This window comes from Equus przewalskii, chromosome 13, assembly GCF_037783145.1.
Source record: "Equus przewalskii isolate Varuska chromosome 13, EquPr2, whole genome shotgun sequence".
NCBI lineage: Eukaryota > Metazoa > Chordata > Mammalia > Perissodactyla > Equidae > Equus > Equus przewalskii.
The window spans coordinates 66,744,772-66,767,038 of NC_091843.1; the positions used below are offsets into that span (position 1 = coordinate 66,744,772).

General features: G+C 36.5%; 1 long non-coding RNA gene across 2 annotated transcripts in view; it reads left to right on the forward strand.

Annotated features, from left to right (window-relative positions):
* The window catches only part of LOC139075346 (uncharacterized), a 114,421-nt gene that overhangs the window by 68,556 nt on the left and 23,598 nt on the right, over window positions 1-22,267 (forward strand). Inside the window, exon 1 of one of the 2 annotated variants that reach the window (XR_011525665.1) lies at window positions 18,611-18,948. The exons of the other annotated variant lie outside the window; for it this stretch is intronic. This is a non-coding gene — a long non-coding RNA (uncharacterized lncRNA). Of the gene's footprint in view, window positions 1-18,610; window positions 18,949-22,267 lie in introns of those variants that run through there. 2 annotated transcript variants of the gene reach the window in all.

Below are 22,267 nucleotides of genomic sequence, written 5' to 3' on the forward strand. Positions count from 1 at the left end.
ATTCAGTTTTGGTTTTCTTCTTCTTCTTCCCTCTGGCAAATCCAATTTTTATTGTTCTGTTTGTTTGTATTTTTGAGAGGGATTTGATTTTCCTGCACTGATTTTGGAACAGGGAGGATATTTATGGGAAAAAGGAAGCAAGAACAGAGACTGTCCAGGCAAAACTAGTCTAGCATTCTTGGATTTAATGAAGATACAGACATACCTGTTACATACGTGTTAGAAAGCAAATGGACCTGTCTCCGATTCCTTTGTTCCTCAGAGACTTTACCATAATGATATGGAACTGCGTCTTCTCCTCCAAGAACAGTGGAGGTTCTAGATTTCTGTATAAAAGGGTTTAGGGGCACACACTGGTTGGAATTTATTGGAAGTAGGAGGGTAGAGAACTTGAAGCTGCATTTGCTCACTATAATTTACCTAGCTTATGTATTACAGACAAATATAGCAAAAATTCTTAGGTGCTTTTCTTCAGTTTAAGATTGAGAAGATGTCAGTTGTTTATATCAAATCATATTATTGTTTATATTATAATCATAACCGTTGTTATTATTTAAAATGGCTTTCAAAAATAACACATCTAGCAGAGCTAAAGTTTCCCCAAGTTACCATTTTGTTCTAACTCTGTTCCTGAGATGTTCTATGCTGTTCCCACCTCCACCCCAAAGCTTTCCCTGCTCCTCTCTGCTTCCACTGTACTTTACATAGTTTTCTGTTGTAGCTCGTGCCACTTAGACTTGTCGTGAGTTGCTTAGACCTTCACTAGATCATTTGCTCTACAAGAGCAGCAATATTGTCCTATTCGTTTTTATATCCATGGCACATAGATGCATAACATCAGTGCTGGTTGAATCAGTTATAGAAAATGAATAAACAGTTTAAATCAACCTCTGGGATGACAGTGTCCAAAGCTCAGCTTACCCATTCCTCAGTGAAATGGATGAAAATTTAAAAAAATGAAAAGAAAAGCCAACCATTGAAAGCTTCTCAAAATGGTCCTAAGGACAAATAGCAAATGAGGAAACACCTATTCAGGAAAATCTAGAAATTTCAGTAAGAAAGATAAAAGTCTGTGATATTTGACTCAAGACCACTCCCTCCTTCCCTCTCTCCCACCTCAACAAGGTGGAGATTCTGCTCCAGACTGCCACAGCCGAGAACAGAGGACCCCTTCTTGCCCCAGCCCCCAGTCAGAGGGCTTTTTTCTCTGGAGGAGCAGGACTTCAGGGCTTCTCCTCCTGCCCCTAGCTACCTGTTGCTGAGGCTAAGCTCCTGGTGATTACCGATGAAGACTCCCTTCTTCCACCCAGCCCCACTTACAGAACGGAGGCTCTACTCTGGGTGTGGAGCATGAAAATACTGCGATCCTGACTGTACTTGCCCTAGCTCTGGAGGCAGCAGTTCCATGCTAGTTGACAAGCCAGCCAAGAGGACCTTGGCCACTGCCTCCCTCCCTCTACTGAGTGCTTAGCTTCTAAAGTGGGGTGGTCATGCAGAGAGAAGCTTGCCGTCGTCGCCACCCCCCCAGCTCAACAGCCCCTGCTTAAAGAGTTTGCCTGGGGGGATACCAGGTCATAAAACAGCTCCTGGGGAAAAATTGAACACCATCCCCCTGAGAACAGGAACAAGACAAGGAGCCCACTATCACCACTCTTATTCAACATAGTACTGGAGATTTTGGCCAGAGCAATTATGGAAGAGAAAGGAATAAAAGGAATCCAAATAGGGAGTGAAGAAGTGAAACTCTCGCTATTTGCAGATGACATGATCTTATATATAGAAAACCCCAAAGAATCCATCAGAAAACTAATAGAAATAATTAACAACTACAGTAAAGTTGCAGGGTACAAAATCAACTTACAAAAATCAGTTTCTTTTCTATACTCTAATAACAAACACAGAAAGAGAACTCAAGAATACAATTCCACTTACAATCATGACTAAAAGAATAAAGTATCTAGAAATAAATTTAACCAAGGAGGTGAAGGACTTATACAATGAAAACTATAAGAATTACTGAAAGAAATAGATAATGACATAAAGAGATGGAAAGAGATTCCATGCACATGGGTTGGAAGAATAAACACAGTTAAAATGTCCGTACTATCCAAAACAATCTACAGATTCAACGCAATCCCAATCAGAATCCCAATGACATTCTTCATGAAAATAGAACAAAGAATCCTAAAATTCATATGGGGCAACCAAAGACCCAGAATTGCTAAGGCAATCCTGAGAAAAAAGAACAAAGCTGGAGGCATCATAATCCCTGACTTCAAGATGTACTACAAAGCCATAGTGATCAAAACGGCATGGTGCTTGTATAAAAACAGGCACACAGATCAATGGAACAGAACTGAAAGCCCAGAAATAAAACTGCACATCTACGGACTGCTAATCTTTGACAAAGATGCCAAGAACATACAATGGGCAAAGATAGTCTCTTCAATAAACGGTGTTGGGGAAATTGGACAGCCACATGCAAAAGAATGAAGGTAGACCATTATCTCATCCCATACACAAAAATAAAATCAAAATGGATCAAAGACTTGAAGATAAGTCCTGAAACCATAAAACTCCTGGAAGATAATATAGTTAGTACACTCTTTGACATCAAACTTAAAAGGATCTTTTCGAATACATGTCTTCTCAGACAAGGGGAACAAAAAAAATAAACAAGTGGGAGTTCATCAGACTAAAGAGCTTCTGCAAGGCAAAAGAAACTAGGATCAAAACAAAGAGATAACCCACCAATTGTGAGAAAATATTTGCAAATCATATATCTGACAAGGGGTTAATCTCCATAATAGATAAGGAACTCACACAACTGAACAATAAAAAACAGCCCAATCAAAAGATGGGCAGAGGATATGAACAGACATTTTTTCCAAAGAAGATAGACAGATGGCCAATAAACACATGAAAAGATATTCAACATCGCTAATCATCAGGGAAATGCAAATCAAAACTACACTAAGACACCACCTTATGCTGCTTAAAATGGCTATAATCACTAAGACTAAAAATAACAAATGCTAGAGAGGGTGTGGAGAAAAAGGAACACTCATACACTGCTGGTGGGAATGCAAACTGGTGCAGCCACTATGGAAAACAGTATGGAGATTCATCAAAAAACTAAAAGAACTACCATAGACCCAGGTATCCCACTACTGGGCATCTACCCAAACAACTTGAAGTCAACAATCCAAAGTAACATACGCACCCCTAGGATCATTGCAGCACTATTCACAATAGCCAAGACATGGAATCAGTCCAAGTGCCCATCGACTGATGATTGGATAAAGAAGATGTGGTATATAAATATGATGGAACACTACTCAACCATGAAAAGAAACAAATTCATCCCATTTGCAAAGACCTGGAAAGACCTGGAGGGAATTATGCTAAGTGAAATAAGCTAGACTGAGAAAGACAAACACCAGATGATTTCACTCTTATATGGAATATGAACAAACACATGCACAAAGACAACAGTTCAGTGGTTACCAAGGGAAGTGGGGTGAGGGGTGGGCACAGGGAGTGAAGGGGAGCACTTATGTGGTAACAGTCAAGAAATAAGGTACAACTGAAATCTCACTTTGATGTAAACTATTATGAACTCAATGAAAAAAATAAATAAATAAAACAGCTCCTAATCTCTTCCCAAAGGAACTGACTTCATTTGCAATGACATGGAAAAGTTCAAGCCTAAAAGCCCTGGAAAGACAGCGGAGATTGTGGTGAAAGGCTATGGGGACAAGATTCTTGGATTCATGAAGATACAGGCATACCTCATTTTATTGCACTTAGCTTTATTGTGCTTTGCAGATAATTGAGTTTTTTACAAGACTCTCCCACGAGCAAAAAGATTATGACTTGCTGAAGGCTCAGATGACGGTTAGTACTTTTAGCATTGAAGTATTTTTAAATTAAGACATGCACATTTTTTTTTAGACATGATGCTATTCCACACTTAGCAGACTGCAGGATAGTGTAAACTCAACTTTTGTATGCACTGGGAAACCAAAACTTCCATGTGACTCACTTTATTGCAATATGGGCTTTATTGCAGTGGTCTGGAATGGAACCCACAATGTCTCCAAGATATGCCTGTATAGCTTAGACTGTTGGCTGATAAGTTTGCATGAGAGAACCATAGGAAAAGATAGCTGAGAGAAGCAAGACTTCCTGGGGTTAGAACAAATATCAAACACTGACCACAGCGTCTAGTTCTTCGAAGGAGACACCATTTGATTGGATTAGTTTGTAGAACAATTTATGCCTCAGGGCATTGTTGAAAACAATGGAGCAATCAGCTGGCAATTAATTGAGTTTAATGACTGGGCGTGGTCAGTGAAAGAGAAGCAGAAAGCCTTGCTGTCATCCCAGGGTGACTGCGGGCATGCTCAAAGCTGTGCCTCCCTGAAGAGCAACAGCAGAGGTTTAACATTGTGTGTGGGGAGGTGTGCATGGGGATAGACTACACTAAAACAATCCATCCAGTCACTAAACAAATAAAAAACAAATCTCAATAACAAGCCCTGAAGAGGGGTAACCAGTACCCAGAATTTTTCTATACTGTATCATCTAAAATTTCAAGTTTCCAAAAAAAAAAAAAAATTACAAAGCATCAAAGAAACCAGAAAAAACAAAAACAAACAAACAAGCAAGCAATAGAAACTGTCCGTGAAAGTGGCCAGATGTCAGATTTCACATGCACTTTTCAGTCCCAGAATTTCCATTTGGTTCTTTTTTATTTTTAATCTTCTGATTGCTATTCTCTATTTGATGGAACATTGTCATCTTACCTTCCTTTACTTCTCTAAGCCATGCTTTCCTTTAATTCTGTGAACATATTTGTAATGATTGCTTTGAAGTCTTTTACGTGAAATCTGATATCTTTGATGCTCCAGGCAACCTTCTCAAAACATAGAGCCAAGAGGAAGACAGAGTACCCTAATTAGAAGATGACCAGAAGAACTCATAAACAAGCTATTCTGTTACTTTACAGCTATGATGAGCCTTCTTTAGAATCCAGCTTTATTCGTCTATACAGCTGAAGACTACAGTTCTATTACAATTCCCAAGCCCAAATTCACTCAAAAATATTTTCATATTCTGTCACACTGTTGAAGCTTCTCTGCCAAACTCTCTTCTTGGCCAACTCATAGGCTACAAAATTCTGAATTTTCTCACTACATGAATTAAATATGAGATTTCACTGAATATATTTTAAAAAGTGCCAAAAAAGCAGGATGTTTTTCAGATATGCTGGATGTCATCCCTTTGGGAAACCCAAGTCCAATTACTCCAAATGAAATACAGATGGAGATTTCTATAGACTATATTTAAGGATGAAATTGATTTTATTTATAAATATTAGGCTATAATAGTAGAGTTAGAACTAAATATATTTATCACATAACTTCCAAATAGATGATGATATTTTTATCTGAGTTGAGATAAATATATAATTTACGTATGCATATATGCATATATGTTATATATACATGTATATTATATAAGTATATTATGTGTGTATATATTATGTAATACATACATACATAATTTATGTATGTACATATATATCTCAGAATTCTCTTCTGTCTAATAAAATAATACTTATTTGGTTTCTTGTATTTAGTAGTAGAATAATTTTCACATATGTATGAGAGAGAATATCCAGTTGTGAAAGAACAATATGTGATGATACTGATTTGTATACTTGTGCTATGCAAGATGTTCTATTATGTTATTGCCCAGCTTATAGTTGGACTATTCATTATAAAACGAATATCATTCATATCAAGTTAGTGTCTTTGAGCCTCTTAAGTAAATATATTGTTACTAGAAAGCATTAATGCACATCCTTAAAATATGGTAGGACAGAGAAACAAAGTTAAGATTTGCATGTTAATAGAGACTTTTACAAAACCTGCCACAATACTTCAGAGTATTCATAATCATAATTGCCTTCTCATCCTCAATTTTTTGTATGTCAGGTTAATTGAATATTAAAATATTCAATATTAAGAAACCAAAAACCCAATAATACTTGGAGAAAAGATTTGAAAAGTAGGTCAGCATATTTAGGTGTATAATCAATGACTTCTGACAAATGTCCTTAATGATATAACCACTGCTACAGACAAGATATAGAACTCTTTAATGTCTCCACAAGATTTGCCAGGGCCCCATTGCATTCCATCTCTTCTCCGTACTCTCACTCCCTGGCAACTACTGATCCAATTTCTGTTTCTGTAGTTTTCTCTTTACAAGAATATCATGTGAATGGAATCATATAGTATGTAGCCTCTTGTGTCTGGTTCTCTCACTCAGTTTCTTTCACTTTTAAGGTTCATCTATGTTGTTGGATATATCAGCAATTCATTCCTTTTCACTGCTAAGCACTATTCCATTGTATGGGTTTACCACAGTTTATCGATCTATTCACCAGTTCATAGGTTGTTTTTGGTTTGGTGAATATAAGTAAAACTTTATAAATATTTACAGAGATTACAAATGAAAATTTATATACTGACCTTTTTGTGGACATATGTTTCATTTATCTTGGATAAACAGAAAGCTGTGAGATTGCTGAGTGGTAATATAAAGAACTCTCACAACTCAACATTAAGAAAACAAACAGGGGCCAGCCCTGTGGCCTAGTGGTTAAGTTTGTGTGCTCCACTTTGGCAGTCCCGGGTGGATCCTGGGCACAGAACTAGCACTGCTCATCAAGCCATGCTGAGACGGCATCCCACATAGCAGAACCAGAAGGACCTATAACTAGAATATACAATCATGTCCTGGGGGGCTTTGGGGAGGAGAAGAAAAAAAAAGAGGAAGATTGGCAACAGATGTTAGCTCAGGGCCAATCTATTTTTTTAAAAGAAATTAAATTTAAAAAAAGGGAACAGTGAACATTAGGCAAAAGATTTGAATAGACGTTTCAGCAAAGAAGATATAAAGCAGTCAAATAAGCACATGAAAAGATGCTCAATATCATTAGTCACTAAGGAAATGCCAATGGAAACTACGAGATACCACGATAGAGCTACTGGAGTGGCTAAAATAAGAGAGGCCAAGTGCTAATAAGAGTACAGATCAACTGGAACTGGAGGGAACGTAACATGGTATAGCTACATTAGAAAACAGTTTGGCAGTTTCTTATCAAATTAAACATAACGCTCTTCCAATTTTCCTAGAACTAGTTTAAGCAAATGGCTCCACCTAGTGGAAAGAAATGCTTATAAAATCTAAATTTGCATTTGATTTGCAGCACATCAATTTTTGTCCTATGTTTTAATTTAGACATTTTATTTTGAATCTTATTTCTGAGTGATAATTTACGAGCTCAAGATAAGAAAATGCCAAAGAATAATTAAATATATAAAATGAAATCTTTCCATGTATGCTTCTCTTTTTAAAAAAATATTAGGAAAATATTTTTTATTGTGGTAAAATATACATAATGTAAAATTTACAATTTTAGCCATTTTTAAGTGTACACTTCAGTGTCATTAAGTGCAATTCACATTGTTGTGCAACTGTCATCACTATCCATCTCCAGAACTTTTCATCATCCCAAGCTGTGCCCATTAGACATTAACTTTCCCCTCTCTCCTTGCCCCAGTCCCTGGTTACTTCTAGTGTACTTTCTGCTTCTATGAATATGAAGAATGATCTTTTACTTATTTTTTTCCAGCTTTATTGAGATATAATTGACATATAACATTGTGTAGGTTTATGGTGTACAATGTGTTGATTTGATGCACTTATATGTTGCAAAATGATTACCACCATAGCATGGCTAACACCTCCATCATGTCACATAATTACCATTTCATTTTTGTGCCACATACTATTTTCTTAATAGCGGAAGGAGTAGGGAGAGAAAGTGCTATATTATCTTGGGTAAATCCCAGACACTGAATAATAAAAAACCTTGTTTTCTTAAAGGTAAAATCATAAGTTGGAATGGATTACTGAGAAAGCAAGAAACTGTTATGCTTCTAAATAAAATTTTTTTTTTCATTTTGTATGTTAGTTGTAGTATCAGTATATAAAATGAACATATGTGGAGATGGTTATGTAGTTCTCTGATTTGTCCCAGACACAATGCTAGGCCCAGCAGATGCAGAGATGAATATAAGGCATAGTTCTTATCTTCTAGGAGTTCACAGGTATTGTGGGACTGAAAGGAACAGTACGTAAAAATAAAAACAACTAGTTAAGTAAAAAGCAAAAAGGCTGAAATCACACTCTACAAACAGTGGTATAATTGTAACGCATTCATTCTCAAAAATTAACTTCCTGATAAATTTCATCTATTTACATGAAATTTGTGTTTCATCTCAAGCATGTAATTACAGGAAAGCCTACATAAAGTTTTCCTTTGCACTGTTACAAGAAAGATTCTCAAATTACTTTGAGAACCCATTATTTTCAATTAATTTGGTAGAACCAGTTTTAATACAAACATTTACTATAGCATCCAAGGCACTAAGTACTTTTAGTACTTACTGTAAGAAGCTAAATGCAATTTGAGGGTAAAAAATCTGTATGTTTTAAAAAAATTCTAAAAAATGTCTTTAAGTTATTCTAAACTAGCAATGTTAGGAACTAGAAATATAATTTACTTCAATGTACTTCTTTGATTCATTTAACAAAAACCTCTTCCGTCTAATGAACAGAGAATTTTTTCTTAAGTGGCCAGATACAGTCAATTACACATAAAGACAGAAACACTGGGGTCATAGAAAATATCAGGGAGCTTGTTCATTTGGGACTGTGTCATTGTTTTTCTTCTACTTTTGTGCTGTGAAAAGTACATTTTAAAGAGTACCTATCTCTGAAAAATCAATACATTTGTTATTCTATATTCTACATCAGAAAAACTTTTAAAGTATTCAATAGGTTTTATAAACTGGATTAAATACTTTCCAAGAGGAACAGCACACAAAATTCTCTCATATAAATACTGGACTTCAGAGAGAAAATCATGAATGTAAGTCTTTGGAATGTCATTCTTGGGTTTGGGCATGCTCGTATCAGTGGCCAGCTGTTCTCTTGTTTTTCTAAGAATTCCTACAACCAGGAACTGTTTTTATTCTCAATTTAGAATGGTCATCCCAAACGGATGGAACGTTTGGTGTTTCTCATGTCTCCTAGCAGCACAGGTCCCTGAAGAGCAGTACCGGCCAAGATCATGATGTCATTCCCACTGTGGCCATGAGTATTCAAGAGCTAAGTTGTTTCTCATCTTGTTTAAAAATATATTGTTTAAACTATTGCATATATTGCCTATGTTTAATTTTACAGAACTATGTCAAGTATCTAGAGCATATTAAAATTTAACTTTATTAATTTATAGAATATTTCTTTTCTATAGTATGTCAATTTATATAGTAAACGACTCAGTGCAGTTTTGATTCAAGTCTTCAAATAAGTAAATAAAATGATGCAATTCTAGTCTTTTTAGAGAATAATTTCTATAACCTATAAATAGAAGAAAGATTCCATGTGCATTAGGAACAATTAGCCATAAATTGCAGGAGATTTTAACCACAAAACCTTTACCTTATTGTATATGAAAATTTGTGTCCATTTTCTGGTAAGAATTCTGTATAAAAACAATAAGTGACTTCTGATAGGCTATAGACCCATGCTTCCTGTGTGGCTACATTGGTGATCTCTGCTCTTAGGAACTGTGGCTTAGTCAGGACTATATCCTGTTTCAACTCTTCTAATGGAAAAGAGTTTGAAATCTAATGAATTTATGTTTTACACATTTCTTCCCTCAGAGGAAGACAGTGTACATTTCGTTACAACACCCTTACAACATTCTGGTGATGTAAGAGGCAAAACTTGCTTTCCACAACTTAAAAATGAGGAAACTGATATATGTTGACGCTAAGTGGTTTAACAGAAGTGAATCAGAGATGCAGGTGTAGCTCTCTTACCTCCGTTTCCTTTCCACTTACTCAAACCCCGTTCTTCACATAATATAGATCCATAGCGTTCTCTTATTTTGCCTCCTTAGCCCCAGAGTTTCTGACTATTCAAATTCTACAAGTCAGTGTGCAATAGAAATGATGCTGTTGAAGAGACTGAGTTTTCTGCACCTGTTTTCTAGTGCAGTGTTTTAGAGATAATCAGCATTTCCCTAAAGCTTTATGTTTAAATTTCTCTTGCTAAATATGACTTTTTCTTTTATTCGTGTCTGCTTGGTCATCAAAATCATCATCTGCTTTTTCCTGCCAGTGACAGAGGAAAGGCGTCATCCTAAATGGGTTGAGTAGGATAATTTTTATCTAAAAAAAGTTCTTAATTGCGCAGATTTGTGGAGTAGCAACAGGAACAGATAAAGGAGCTCATGGACAGTTGGTAAACTCTCTGTGGTTGAAGTGAGTAGCCTAAACTCTGATTGGTAGCTGACAGAGAGACTGGAAGTTCTCTGTATTGATAGGAAGAAAATGATTTAGCTGGCATGATCCAGTTATGGTTCTCCAGAAGAGGAAACCTTGTTTCAAAGACAGAAAGGGAAGATAGAAGAGAGCCTAAATCTATACCAAGACCAGGACAAATCAAATCTCTAGCTTTCCATGACTCAGCCTGTTTAAATATTATAAATGTGACATTGTGATTAAATTTGATCTATTATATTCCAGAAGTTAAAATAACTTTTGACTTTTTCCTCACTATGATTTAGGATCTTGGTCTTGATCAGGTACTGTTTGATGAAACATGAAGTCTTTGTGCCAATATTCAACAAGCGTTTATGGGGCGTTAACACATTTAAACCATTGTCCTAAGAATGTGGGTGAAGCGCTAAGATTATTAAGCAATTTGAATAACTTAATCCAGATGTATGTAGTTCTGATTTGATTATTTTGAACAAAAATTGTCACTCAGTTCAGTTAAACAACCAATTAGTTCAACCTTACAATCAGGAAATCTCTTTCTTTTAAAAATGAATTAATTATTTGGCTGACTGAGTTGACAGGTTATTTTCGGGAAAGTAGCTAAATTGGGTCTTGTGTGTAAGCATAACCTCAATTGTCAGAACTCTAATTCTCATTAAGTCAATGGAATCAGATATGTAGAGGCATAGACAGCTTTTTCTTTTCTTTTATGTTATCTCTTTCTACTCAGCTGTTGATTTTCTTTCCTACACGGATTATGGATTTTAGTTTTCCAATGGCCCAGCAACTATTACCTGAGTTTACAGACTGTGTACCTGTGCAAAGAACTCAGTTCTGGATGGTGAGTGCCGTATTAAAAATACAGTGACAAATGGAAGATATGGCAGTTACATTATATATAATTTCAGAAACATCTGGGTGAAATTCTCCAAGGTACATTTTAATTTAAGGGATATTAAAAATGTACATTTGTTGTGGTTTTACTTTTCCTTTCTTGTGTGATATTCTGAGCAGTCTTTTCTCTCTTTTTTTTCCTAGTTCATGATCCATGATACCTATTTCAACTTTATCTCTTCTTTTTATCCCCATAAGTCAAGCCAAATTGAATATGTCATAGAATTCATAAGGCTTAGTGTGTGTATCTCACTGTAATTTCCTCTGGGTCTTCTTAGCTCCTGTGCTACAGAATTTTGCTTTGTAAAAAACAAAACAGTAAAACATAAACAAAAATAGCCTCATCAAGATTTATTCCCTTGAGGCACAATTTGCAGTATAATGAAAATTATGACCTTGGCAAAATCTCATATAACTCTCGTCTCAGTCCTAGTGAGGAACAGTAACCATTCCATAAATTCACTTTGCTTCCATCGGCATCCCCATGGCAGGTTAAAGAGGAAATATGGTAATCTTTAAGTTCCACAGTTTGCCCAAATAGTTTGTTATAAGGCATGATGTTGTTTGGTTTAGAGCATAATAAGTAGACAATCTAAAATAACGCATAGTGGCCATCCAGTAAGCCTTCTTAATGATCTTGTTTTGAAAATAAGAGTTGGGCAGCCCCTGTTGGCCTGTTGTTTTCCTTGCCCAGGAGATACAGCCTGGCAGAGTCAGGGCTGCTAATCAGCAGTTTTCTCAGCCCTTTGTCCTTTCTTCTGGGAGATAATTCACACCCCATCTCTCCACAGTGCTTACCGATACAGTAAGGCATACCAATTACAGCCAAGTAGGGAGGTTTAACTGTGTCAGTCTGGCTGTGAACATTTGTTCCCACCAGACAGCCCAGGGGGGCAACGAGCCAGCAATCCTCTTTCCATCTTTCCTCAGATTGGGCTGTAGGGAGCTCAATTTCTTCCTGCCAATGACCAAGACCCACGGCTTTCCTCTTCCACTTCCCCCTTCTTGTAATGTAGTTCTATCTGACCTGGTTGAAGGATTCCATGGAGATGAAAAGACCTAGATAAAGGACTGGAAGTTATTCTTGAAAAGAGCCAAGCAGAGGAAGAAAGTTTTCAAGAATCCAGTATTTGTCCCACATCACAAAGGTCTGGGTAGAGAAATGTGGATAAAATCTAATGATGAAGAAATTATAGCAGAGGATTTGGTACAACAAAAATCCCAGTAAGATAGCAATTGGTTACTTTAAACAGAACAAATAGGGCACTCTAGGGACAGAATTAAAAACAATAGCACACTGGTTAAACAGTAAGGATAGTATATATATTTTTTTTATAATTCACAATACTAAGGATATAAAATGTTTTCCTAAAACTTTTCTAAGAGTTACCCTACAGTGTTAGTAGCACATAAATTCTAAAAATACTCAAAAGAGTAAAAAAAAAAAAAAGGAATTTAGTGATGAAGCTCAAATATAATTAATGACTCTGCTGGAGAATTTGGAATCTGTACCATGTTTAGGGATCCAAAGTTGTATTAGTCAGGAGTCACTAAGTTGTAAGGGATAAAAGCACAAGTCAGACTAAAGAAAATAAAAACCAAAAGATTCATTGGCACACATTACTGGGATGCAAGAGAGATGCTTCAGGGGTAAGAGATTTAAATAATCTTATCAGGATTCTCTTTGTCTCCATTCCTGGTTCTATTTGTGTGTGGGTTTTCATTTTAGAGACAGGCTCTTTTCTTATGCTAGGGAAGAAGATTGCTGTCTGCTCAAATTTACATCCAGCCCCATAGAACCTCAGTGGAAAAAGTCGTAATATCTCTAGGTCAGTTTCAGTGAAGATTCTCATTGCTCCTGTGTGAGTCCTGTGACCAGCCCTGGGCCAGCTGGATCATGTGACCACCCTGAAGTCAGGAAGGGGTGCTACGTGGAACAGTCCAAACGAGACACCTGGGAGAAAACTTCATGCTGTTGCCACAGAAGGGAGAAGAGATACTAGAAAGGCAAACCAACAAAAGTTCCCACTGTAGTGATATTTTTAATTTCGTGTGGTGGAAGCAGTCGTTTACCAGCTTTGATTTTTAAAAAAAATCAAGTGAGGCCACTTTACTGGCAAAATGCCAGAGAAATGTGTTTTATAATTATGGGAAAAATAGAAAGAGGGTATAGCCTACTTATTAACGCTCTTCATGTTCAATCTTCTTTATAAATTTTAGGTAGTTAAAAAATAAAAGCCATCTGAATGTAACTAATTACATTTGCAAATCTTACAGGCGAATGGTACTGAAGGAAGAGTGTGCTAATTTCAATTAACTGACTTGAGTGGCAGAAATGTATAAATAAAGTTGTCATAACAGAAGTTTAATGATTCTGATTGTGGTGACGGTATATTCATGTTCACTGTACGAAACAACGTGCTGACACGAAACTGATGATAGCTGTCGGGTGCACAAAATGAAGATAAGTCCTCAGAGCAGCAATTCTCCTTTCAAATTTACATGTGGCTAACTGAAAACAAATCAATAATTATTAAATAAAATTATTTTATTGAGAATGGATTTTTAAAGCCTGTGGTTCTATCTGTGTATAGATAGATTTGACATGTGTTCCAGGAATAGATGTTATAACCTTTAATTGTGTAATTTTTAAATTTTTTATTATTATTATTTTTTTGTGTGAGGAAGATTGGCCCTGACCTAACATCTGTTGGCAATCTTCCTCTTTTTGCTTGAGGAAGATTGTCACTGAGTTAACATCTATGCCAACCTTTCTCTATTTTTTATGTGGGATGCCGCCACAGTGTTGCCTGATGAGCGGTGCTAGGTCCACACCCAGGATTGAAACCTGTGAATTCCAGGCCGCTGAAGCAGAGCACGTGAACTTAACCACTACCCGACTAGGGACCCCATTATGTAATTTTTAAGAAAAAAATTGATTAACCTTGTCAGAGAAGATTTTATACCTAGATCATATAAAACATATGGTATTACCAGTTAATGTTCTTGACACTCTCTGTGGCTATTACCAATCCTTGCCTAGTGAAAAAAGTGATTTCTAGCAATGTTATCTAGAAGTCAACAATTGTAATAAATTCAGGGCCGTCTTTGTACAAGGTTGCTGATGTTAATTTAAAAGATATTTGCATTAGTGAACTGGAGGGAAATAAATACTCAGATTCACCGGAGATTTTAAAAATAATAGTCCAAAATGTAACTTATTCTGAAAGTCTAGGAAGAACATTCTCCCTGCTGTGGATAACTAATTCTAATTTGAAAATTAATTTGTAGGTTAAGAGAGAGAAAGCGACAGAAGGGAAGTTCACTTCCCTGTTAGTCTCCTCAGTCCACGAAAAAAAAAAACCTGTAAAGGAAAGTGAAAATTGACAGCTGTATAACCTCCTATTTTAACCTTTTCATTTGATGTAGATAAAAACTATCTAGAATTTCACATTTATAATAAATACTAGTTCTACTAAGTATATATATTTCCTAATGAAAAAACTCTTCAGAATTCATAAATGTGCTTTTGTAGTCACATGAATCTTTTAAAATTATTTTAACTTGGTAATATTTCTAGATCCATCTAACTTAATATTGTAAATATATTTCTTAAATATTCACTTAAATATTCACAATAATTTCATGAGATCTTACCAAATTATTCTCATTCTTCTGTAGCTACAAAAAAGGGGAAAATTAAAATGAAAATGCTGCATTATATATAGTTTTGAATATAAAAATTGATAATGTAGTTGAGTTCTAAAAACTATTTTAAGATTATATAAAACAAAATTAGATTGTCTATCAACTCACTGATATGTCTTTCAAATCAATAAGTTAAATCAAGTTATCAGATTATGTGCATATTTTATTTTATTCATTCAGCAAATACTTATTGGGCACTGTTGTGTGGTAAGTGGAATCTAGGTGCTGGAATTACAGCCATGAGATTCTGTTCTTTTGGATCCTACTTTTCAAAATGACAGATAAATCGATAAACAAGATACTTACAAAAGATGATCAAAGCTATGCCGATACCACCACTGAGTAGTGGGATGGGGGGCACTCATGTTTGAATCTCATGTCCTAGGTTCAGGGAATGGGGTTACTTTAGATAGGATAGTTAGGAAAGGCCTTTCTGAAGCATTAACATCCTCAGAATCACCTAATATATGTCTTTCATTAATACTTTGGAAGGTATAATGTTTAGTATCCAAAAAGGAGATCAGAAATATAATTATAGATCTACCATTGAAAAATCAGCAGGCTTGATGGTTATAAGGCTGAGTTCTATTTATAGTGATAAATGACCCAGCTGACAACCAGTTTGTGAGGCTGGAACTGGGAATTGAAACACAAAACACAACTTTTCAAAGGGTACCACACCATGCCTTGCAAAACGGATAAATTGGACTGAAGGAAGCCATGATGTCCGCAGGGCTGTTGCCTTCTTTGCTGGTCTGTGTAACACATCTGAGAGTAACTCAGCCTTGGCCACAAAGGGGCTTCACAGAGATGTTGTTACCTCACGACATGAGAGAAAACTGCTCGCAACTTACAGCACCAGTTCGTTCAGGCCCATACATTTCAAGATAAGACCACAGACAAATTGATGAAATAGTAACTCCTCGGGGATTCTCTAAAGAGGAGACCACTTACTGCTCCAGCAATTGCCTAGTTTACAAACTGTGACCAATACCTACCTAGCCCATCCCATTTCTGACTCCAGGCTTCCAAACCCTGTAAGATTCCTTCCTAACTCTCTACTTTTGACACACCCATTTCCCATGGTGCAGTCTTCCTTGCTGCAAGTGATGAACCTACCTGTGCTGAGTACAGGTGTGTTCCAGGCTGGCTGACCGGAATTGACAAAAGATGATTCCTATATTACTTAAACCATTCCACATCGTTTACCACCTTTCTTCTGAAAGTGGAAATCAAATAGATTGAAAGAGGTTAGAATATCCAAAAGAACTTTCTTCTCTTCACCAGCCCCTTGAAGGAATTAGAAAGAATATAATTTTTCATTTTGGTTTTCTGAAACAATAAACAAGTATACATATGATAGCAAAAGTGCTGAATTATTACCGTGTAGTTGAAATGTTCCAAGGTTCTGCAGAAATGACATTTAAACTTGAATAATTATACCATGAATATCTTCTATCACACGACTACTATTTTCCAAATAAAGGACTCTTAGAATCCATTAATATGCATTAGATAATTATACAGATGTAGGAATTTCACCTTTTAGAATAGATCCTTTTGCTTTGAGAAACCCAGGTATTTGAAACTAAATATCTCCCCTTTATCATGACCTTTCACATTTAGGAGACTTGTCCCTTGGTATGCAATTTAGTCTGAGGAATACCAGCTGACTGCTTTCGGTGGCATTTTAAGTTGGTAAAATGCTTGTTTGGTGAGCAAAGGGAAGGTACAAGCAGTTCTAGCTCATGTCGTGAGACAACACGTATCTCTGTGAAGCCCCTGTGGGACCAAGGCTGAGTCGCCATCAGGTGTGTTGCACAGAGCAGCAAAGAGGACGACAGCTGTACAGATCCACTTTGAGAGTGAAGCTGGTCACTTAGAAGGTTCTTTTTCATGGAGAAGCAATACAAAGCTGTGTGAAATGTATAGTTCCTCTAGGAGGCTTTAGGACACTGGCTGTCAACCCTGACTGCACATTAGAAATATCTGGGGAGCTTTTCAAATTCCTGATGCCTAGGCCACACCCCACACCTATCAATTCAGAATCAGCGAGGATGGGACTCAGGCATCAGCATTTTTTAAAACTCTCTAGGGGATTACAGTATGTACTTGCACTTGATAACCTCTGCTTTAGGAATAAACTGTTACCTGCAGTAGCATGTCACTTAGAAAAACAATATAATATTCCAGAATTGGTGAAACAACAACCCCCCCCCCCCCCCCAAAGAAACAGATAAGCAGCATCTCCTAGAACATTTTGCTGATGAGGCTATTTCTATGTGGTTAAGGTTGCACTAACACATTTGAAGCCCTCCCAATCAGCAAGAGCATATTTAATGTCCCACCAATTCTACATTTGCCCTTGTTTTTCTGCCAGAAATACTTGGTTAATTTTGAGATTGAAATTTTGTGATATTTCTAACATATGAAACATCTACATTGATTAAGCATATTGAATAATCAGTATTTATTAAAGAATAGAATTTCTGGTTAGTTTCACGGGATTTTCAGCTTGTATTATCAGAATGTTCTTCTGGTGGTTATTACTGGGTTATTTTTCACCAGGGCTTGTGTTAAGTCTTTGACCAACTAATAATTTAGCGATATTTATAAATATCCATTTGGTCAATAGCTTGGGCTGTGGTGTTAGGCCCGTTTGAATTCTGGCTAGCTATGTGTCTCTAGCAAATTAGGAACTTCTCTTGCTTCCTTTCCTTCATATCTGTGAAAGTGGGATAACATGTGTGCCTAAATCATAGAATATAGAATTAAATGGCAAAGCACATGAAAAGTGCTTTGCACAGTGCCTGACAAATAATAAGTACTAAGAAGTAGCTATTATATTTAATTTTAGTAAAATTATGCACTTTGGTATAATTAGGAGTAACTAAAAGCTCTCATTTCTACATATCAAAGAAAGGAAGGAATACTTATTTCATATTTTGAGTAACTAGAATATATCAAACTTTGAGCAAGGGAGAATATATAGATTTCTTATTTCATCTCCTTTGTGTGAAGTAGATCTTATCATCCCAGCTTTATACATGGGAACCCTGATGGCAAGGGAGATTAATGATGCATACTAATTTTATTCCGGTGAGTGCTTTTATTGGAATTTAGTACCACCCACCTTACTAATGAATCCCCACAAACCCTTGCTCTCCTATTAATTTAAATAGTAGAAAATGGTCGGTATTGTGTTGTGTGGACTATTTCTTATGGTTCTCTTTGTGATTATGTAATCTTGGAGCCTGGACAAGAAAAGCCCAACAAGTGTGCAACTATTTCCACGAGTAGCCTCAAGGTTTTTTTTCCCCCTATGGAAAATAGAAGAGAAAGTGCTGTGGAGATATTCAGAATTCAGAGAAGGGTTTCCAGACCTGAAATAGACCCAAGGCCACCTTGTATTGGCCAGAATTAATCAGAGAAATAGTTTGATTTCTAATTTTAGTAAATTTTTTTACTAAGGAAAGTAATCCAAATGGACCAGTGATAATTAGAGCTACTTGCTCCTTTAACTGGATTTTAAATGAGCAAGGAGAAATAACAGTCCTTTTGTACCCTGACTCCTTTTCTCTCTTTCTGCTCTGTCTGCCTTAGAGGACAAGATCCATCACATGTAGGCTTAATTTAATTGACAGGGGCTGGGAAAGTGAGTATGCGAAGGCGAAGCACTAAAAGTGAGTCTAGAGGTGGGGTGGGTATGGAGGACATTTTGCTTGATCTAATTACGTTTTGAGCCCCTACTTGTATGCCGGTAGATTATTCTCCGTAAAAACAAGATAAATCATTAATCTGGAAGCCCAGTGGAGACTGGCTTTTGCCTGAGAGGCTCATAACATAGTATTCATCATTCTCCTGTCTATCCTGAGGAAGAATAGCCAGATGGTGAATTCATTCTCCTGTGACCACAACTGTGAGTGCTTTCTGCCATTTCTCTCTCTTTGTTTTGTTCACAACATCTAAAATAGTGAGGCTCTTTCCTTTAATAGTGCTTGATATTAAGAGTTCTTAATTTAGTTGAAATTTGGTCTCCTATAATTCTTCAGTTAGTACCTATCTTAACCTGAGATCTTCTAGAAAGCAGAGCCTGAAAAAAAGATTTGTGTGCCAGTGGTTATTTGGGAGGCAGTCCCATTAGCAGCAGGGAGGGGAAGGTCAAGCAGGGAGGCTGGAGAAGCCAAGAGAAAAGTAAGTTTCTGAGTTGGTCACTGCAGTAGGTGACGGGGCCTCCCTCCTTCTGAGGAGGGCGTAGACTGCCTCAGAACTGTCCTGAGGGTGCATTCCTGTGTTAGCTCTCATCCACCAATGATTGAGGGTTATTCCCACAGCTGCCCTTGTGTGCATGCCATATGGGATCCTGCAGGACTTTCAGGACTTTCACAGAGTTGGAAAGGCCCTGGGACAGTTGCTTGAGGCAAGACACTGTCAGCACCACGTGATTCAAAGCAAGTCCTTAGCTGATGGCCAGATCGAAGGCTGGAATCAGAGGTGAGGCCGAAGGAAAGTGAGGTTGGACATCTGGGTTAGCAATCTGAGACATTTTTATGACACACAACTTGGATTTGAATTTGGACTCCCTCACTTGCTCTGTGAGTCATTTTGGAGCAGTAATTTATCATTATTACATCTCATTTTACCCATTGTAAAATGGAAATAGTATATGCTTCATAGTAAGGATCTGATAATTAGCACTAGTATAAGAAAAGTGTTTGAGGCAATTTGCCTGGGAGATACTAAGGCTCCTAGAAGAGGTGGTTTGCAATCACATCACTAAACTGAAAAGAATAATCCAAATTATTTCTGTTGAACCATACAGCAATCTTTGCATTAAACAGGGCAAGCATTATATTTGTTTTATAAGTAAGGACGTAGAGACACAGAGAGATTATATGATTTAACTAAAATCTCTTACCTGATAAGGGACAATGCTAGTTTTCTGCCTCTTCTTCTAAGTATTTAATCTCTTTCCTTAATTTTTAGCAAATATTAAAATTGCCAAGGGTTGGTCTACAATTTTCGAATTATAATTTACTTACAAATACAATTTATGGATCAAGGCTTAATTGCAGAGGAATAATATTTATTACTGAACTTGGTGAGTAGGTCATGCTGATCATTGATTTTACTGTTGAAATTCGGGCAATGCCTTACCAGGTCGTTTTCCCACGTCAGAGTTCACCATGGAAAGGCCAGTGTAATTATCTCCACTGACTTCCAGCTCTTAATTAAATTAGTGATTCCTGTAGTCTTTCTTCAATAAAGTTCTTAGGGAGCAATTTAGTTGTCAAATGATTCAGATTAAGTATGCACATTTGGATGTTAATTTTTTAAATACCTAAGTAACTGAAAAAAGTAGGCAAAATGGCTTATAATTCAAAGAGCCAGAGACAGAGTTATATACATTTCATTAACCCAAAATTCACCATTTAACAGAAAGGCTGTTAGTGACCACAGTAATTTTACAGATTATTCTTTGCATTTGTTTATTTAATAAAAAGTATATTGTAGTTCTACACCACAGCTGAAAAAGCGGCATCATATTCTCTTTTAAACATTTGGGTAATGTTTATTATATGCCCAGCATTGCTCAAAGCCTCTTACATATACTAACCCATTTAATCTTCATAATAGCCTTATGAGATAGGAACAATTATTATACCCATTTTATAGAAGAGGAAACTGAGCTACAAAGAGGTTATGTGACTTCTTAAGGTCAGGTGGCTGCTAAGTGGCGAAACATTGTTGCAAACCCTTGTGATAGGGATCTGAAGGGTTCTTAGAGCTCTGAAGTCAATTTCCCTTAATCATCTTGCCTATTTCTTACATGATTCCTGAAAGAAAAAATTAGAATTCCTAGTGAGTTTACTAAGAACAGGCAATTCTAATCAGGGATAGGGATTTTTATTTGTTGGATTCTCCCAAGACCCCCTTTGGTTTTTTTGATGAGGAAGATTGTCCCTGAGCTAACATCTGTACCAGTCTTCCTCTATTTTGTATGTGGGACACGACCACAGCATGGCTTGAGGAGCGGTGTGTAGGTCTACACCTGGGATCCAAACCCACAAACCCTGGGCTGCCAAAGCAGAGTGTACGAACTTAACCACTACACCACTGGGCTGGCCCCCCAAGACCCTTTTAAGTAAACATGTATAGTAGAACTTTCTATTGAAATGTTTATGAAAGATATGAAATGGACCACCACAGATAAAATGTGCAGAGATGTCTATGTTTATTTTATTTTGTCTATTCAGTTGTCTTGATCAAGGTTTTCATATTCCAGATCATCTGTGTTTTCTTTCAGGTACTAGAGTTAGACATTCAATTAAATTAGTTTAAAAAGAAAATGGAATTTATTGGCAAATATAACTGATAATCCTAATGGTTAGTGCTGGTTTAGGACTTGACTCTATCCAGGATATCTTTTTCTTTCTCTATCTCTTGGCTCTGCTTTCCTCTGTATTGAAGTCAGGCAGACTTTCTATATGTGGCATTGATGTTGACCTTGCAAACTGGTCCAGAATTACATAATCTCTAGAGCTCTCAAACTCCAAAGGAGAGCTCTTTTCATCCAGAGTTCATATTAATTGCCAGAAAAGAACTGACTGGCTCCGCTTGGGTCAAGTGTCTACTCCAGGAGTAGTCATTAACTTCAGAGGCATGTGGTGCTTGATTGGCCAATCTGGGTTGATTGGAACTCACATACTGTTAGAATCACATCAAATAGGTGAAAAAGCAATTCCCAAAAGAAAAAGAGGGTTCAATTACCAGAAGAGAAAAAGCAATCTCTGTTACTGGTAAGTCATTGTTACTTGAAATTCCAAAATCTTCAGGTCGCCTCAAGACATGTCATGACAATGGCAATCACAATAGACATTGCTGTTTTCTTTTCCCCCAGTGAGCAAGATAGTGAAGATGAACCAAAGAGACTCTGCTTGTTATGTATCATCTCTGTTAAAGGGACAAAGTAATAGCATACTTTTTATTATTTATAATGGGTCCTAGGGTGCTTCTGGTGATCAATAAAAGTTAGCTATAATATTTAAAATTAAAAAATATTTTTAATATATGTATAAATACAAATTTTAAAATTAAAGTGATATAACTTTTTGCAGCATATGAAATACTGTACATAAAACATGCTGTATATAAATACTATATAATATATAATATAATATAAATATAATACTCATATAAAACATATAATGATATGTAGCTCACTCTCTTCTCCAGGC